Source organism: Pomacea canaliculata, linkage group LG10 (assembly GCF_003073045.1).
Source record: "Pomacea canaliculata isolate SZHN2017 linkage group LG10, ASM307304v1, whole genome shotgun sequence".
In the NCBI taxonomy this organism is placed as follows: domain Eukaryota; kingdom Metazoa; phylum Mollusca; class Gastropoda; order Architaenioglossa; family Ampullariidae; genus Pomacea; species Pomacea canaliculata.
Genome location: NC_037599.1, coordinates 6,180,011 through 6,184,740, shown reverse-complemented (window position 1 = coordinate 6,184,740; position 4,730 = coordinate 6,180,011).

Sequence of the window (4,730 nt, the reverse complement as noted above, 5' to 3'; positions counted from 1 at the left end):
TTTTTTCTTCTTTTGTTTTTTTCTGCGCAATGAGCATTCTTCGGAATGGATACAAATGCATTACAAATCGACTTATTATTATTCTCAGCATAATTTTGCTTAATCACAAAAGGTTTGTATGAATGCTGTTGCAGTTCTGCATCTTGGGTGAAAAACCATGAACTTTGCGTTAAATTTTTTTAAAATGACTATCGATGTGGCAAGCAACATATCTCATCTTGTGCTTTAGCCAGACAAGTACAGAGTTTTATCCCTCTGTCAAAACAGTACAAGATGCAATTAAATCACTGCACATGCAGTTGATGTAGCTACAAATCGGTAGAGAAATCTTTCGACACATCAAGCATTTTTTAGTTAATCAGTGTCGCTTTTACAGATTATTCCTTCAGTACTTAAATGTAAAGACAGGATTATATTTTATCTTTCCTGCATCATTAGATGAATTTCAGTGAATTTTTTTTTTTTTTATGCCAGATGAGGGAACTGGTTATTTACAATAAACGTTATCAAAAAGGTGAATGATCAAACATGCTCTTTAAATGGCACAGTTTAGCAATACGCAGGTAAAATAAACTAGCGTAACACATAAAGAGAAAGATAACTTCTAGGCTGGCGTCCAACAAAAAATTTCTGGAATAAAGTAGAAAAATAAGACCATCTGACCACCACGATGCCAACAATATCGCCTTATCTAGTTGATGTGGAAGTGGGAAGGAGGTAGATGGGTAGAGGAAACCTTTTCTAGGCAGCTAGGATCTTTCAGGGCAGCGGATAGTTGAAACTGGTCTATCAATCTTTGTCACCGATTCATGCAATCGATACAGAAGAAGCGGAATTGCTGTTTATTTTGAAAACCAGTAAAGGAAAACAAAAATCCTCCGTAGCTTTAATACTCGTTTTCTTATTCTAGCGAAGACACGATGTTTCCTTTTCTTATTGAGAATTTGGCTTTTTGATGCTTGTGCCACTATAGCGACTGTGACCTGCTGCTGAGAGAGGACCTGGACACTACTCGCACGTATTGCAATAAACATCAGATCTACGGGTCGAACTGACACACTGCGATCGCTAAGCCAACTTCTTTCCTAGTTTCCACGAACGCTCCCCGCCTCGGGTCACGTGACCGGAACAGGCTCTGCGACATTTTAGTCTCGAAACCCCGAGCCGGACCTTTACAAGCACGAAGAATGCAAGGCGGAGTTACGTATTATCGTGATCGATAAAAGCAAGTCCAAGAGTTCAATTCTTTTGTTTGTTATTTTTAGTTCTAGTTTTCTTTTTACCAGGCACGATTCTGTCATAATGTAGAATGCTTTTTGGCGAGAGCTATTGCAGATAATTTTCAATGGTTTGGGAAGACACTAGAATGCTGTCACGGTGCTGACTCCACCGTCTACAACAAGCGGAGAGGAGATGGAGAAATCAGGGTGTGTCATAAATGTTGTTAGGATCAATCACACCTAGGTGTGTTAGTTAAAAAACGGCCGCGGGGATGTGTACAATGAGAAGGCCTACTGTAGGATAAGAGGACCTCAGTCTACGAAGAGACCCTCACAAGCCGCTATACTACTAAACTGGTGGAGATTGGGAGAAAACTAAAAGAAGTGGGTATTCTGAACTAAGGCCAGTTCAGGAAACTGTATTCCTCCACTGCAGATGTACCGAAGTTTTATGGCATCCCAAAGGTACACGAGGAAGCTGTGCGACTCCGACCTGTTGTTGTGTCCAGGGGTCCATCTCTGCAGGGTTCTGAACATTCACATCTCGTAGAAAAGATGGAACAACAAATATGAATAGATGTTCATCATCCACAACAGACTAGACTAACTGGACATATGAGGTATAGCATCTACCACAGCGAGTGACATGACTCCGACTAAGCTTACTTAGGGAAGCAAAGAGAAAACTGAAACTAAGACTACAAGAACAAGGAAGGGAGCCATCGCTGGTGGTGCAACATTTGCAAAAATAGCGGACATGTTTTCTCTCCTGTCACCATTTTGGACCGCGAAGCTCGATGGTTCCAGAGAAGAGTGAAGGAAGCCCCCGGCTACAAAATCTTTTCTCGATAGAGACTGAGGGCGACACCAAGTTCCGGCACCCTGAAACAGTCTTATTCAGTCACATGTTCTGAATTCATCTCAGGGTGGTGTGCTCTGCTCGCACCACGCTGAAGAAGGCATGTGGACACACTGATTTCTACTTTTTATCTTGAGTATAACAGCTTAGTTTTTTCCCCTTCAACCGAGCCTGTAATTTCTTCAGCAACTTCAGCCAGCATGCGCTTGTTTCTCCCACAGGCTACTACGTTTGATGCATTCTAAAAAACCGAGTCTTAAGTACTAAAAATTAGTGGACATGAAAGAAAACAATTGGCTGTCTCTAAAATTATAGGGTTTTAGACAAAAATTAACACACACGTTCGTGCCTATCACTTTGTTGATTGCCATTATGTACTCTTTAGCTTGTTTAATTCCGTTTTCACATTATTAAACTGCAGAACTTCTTCTAAAGTTGTCTATTTTTGTCTTTTTTTCCCCGCTAGTGACATTTTATATTTTAAATAATAGAAAAAGTAGTAGATGAGTAGAAATCCAGCAGAACAGATAAGCAGACACAATTTATCTCAGAAGAAAGCGGAGAGTTTGTGGGGATCGAGGACAATAAACAGTGGCTCAAAATTACACCACGCAGACTAAAAGAGTACGGGTGTGTGTGTTGCAAGTGGGTGTGTACGTAGTATGCGTGTGCGCGCGCGTTTTTCTCTGTTTATCACAGCAAAGTATGAAGGATGACTCCACCTCTCTCTCTCTCCCCACACACACAGAAAGTAGAGAAATAGAAAAAAGTCATATGCCATGACAGAGACTTCACTGAGAACCTGATACATAAATAATTGTCAGGCGGTGGAGAGGCCTGCTGGCTGGAACGTGCATGAACAAGAGAAGAAAGCGTGTTTAAGACGAAGCACTTAGCGCACAAAGAAGGTTGTCAAGCGATGACGCCTCCGGACACCTGACCACGTCATTTGTGACGTAATCAGCGCGCCATTATCGGCCGTTCCTCCAACGTGCGTCTCCCTAACGGCGCGGCAATTACAGGCGGTCCGAGCGCAGCGGCAGCATTAGGTGCGTATTTACTCGCAGCAACAAAAGAAGATTATACAGGCACCGGTCATTACTCGGAAACGAATCCAATTCTGCGAGTGTCTCCGAAACGGTAGTCGCTGGCGTGAAGAGCCTGGAGGTCGATGAGAGCGAGAGAATACACTTTCTACAGGAGTTCCGCCGAGTGGAACTTTGGTGGAGAGAGAGAGAGCAGAATCCCTGCTAATGACCGGTTGGTAATTAAAACTAACTTAGAAAAAAAATTGTTCTGAAGTACTTATTCCTTTTACTGAATCGAAGAGCAGCTGTAACTCTTTTCTATTCAGCCTTCTCTTTGCACTCCATCCTCCTCGGTGTAGGGCCACGTGATCAAAATCAACCTACATGTATTACTACTACGTACTGCGAGTTATCAGTACTCGTACAAGGTTTATTTTTCGATGTTCACTGTGACCTTTGTAACTGACTTTTGAGTCCGACACAAATGTCAACCGTAAAAGTAGGTTTGTGTGGTCAGCTCAGTCACCAATTTTTTTCAGTTTTGTAATATTCGTGTCTCCGATGATTAGAAAAAAGAGAGAAAGACGCTGAAAAAGGGTTGTTGTACATCAGGTGTACACCAGGTGTTACTGGCATTGTGTGAACACAGGGATGGACTTGAGGTGACGCAGACATGACCTGTTTGTATGTTGTCAAGCTCTTCAGGTGCTACAGGCACGGCGTGCGTATACCTGTTAAGGTGACACAGATTTTACCTGCTTTGCTCTACATTGGTATGCATTTCAGGTGTTACAGACGCGGCCTTGCAGACATTACCTGTTTGTGGTGTATATAGGTGCATTCACTACAGGTACTACAGGTACTACTGGCATGGCTTGTTAGTGCTGTAAAACATTTTGTGTCAATGCAGAAATTTAATCCGGAATGAAGATTTTCGAGGCCTGGTTTGTGTGACGGGAACTATTTTTTTAAATTTGGTTTAGATGTTTATTTAGTATGAGATTACCATATAGAATTGACTGTACGTGACGTTCCCTGTTCTTAACACCTGTTGGTGCTGGCAGGTCGTATTGCCACAGGTATGCACGTCAGGTGTTGCAGCCCTGCATGGCCTGTCTGCACTGCCAATGGCAATGTTTTTAATGTGCTGTCCGGAATGCAGATTCTGGAAGCCTGGCTATGTGATGTAATGTTTTTAGCCGCTTCATGTATATTATTTTGTTTATAGCTACGATAGGCCTGATATAGTTTATGTAGGTCTGCGCGCAGTGGCATGACCCACAGGAGAACTGTAGGTTAACCCGTCTTCTTAACGGGACAGGATCCTCTAGAAGTGTACTGTGACCTTTGCTGTTCGTAACGCAGTAGCAGGGAGCTGGTGGGTGGTCAGAAAGGTCACTTGATGGCAGGAAAGTAGGAGTCAAACGTTGGTAGCTGTTTTTTTAAAGAATATAAAATCAACCCCCTCCAATTTTCCTGGCGGCACCGGAAGGGCAGGACGATCTGCAAGACACATCCGTTTTTGGATTGACGTCACATGCAGGGATGTCGGGCAGTGGGTATGGCGACTAACGGATGCCTTCTAGTCGTGCACTCACGTACGCACACACACACTTCTCACAC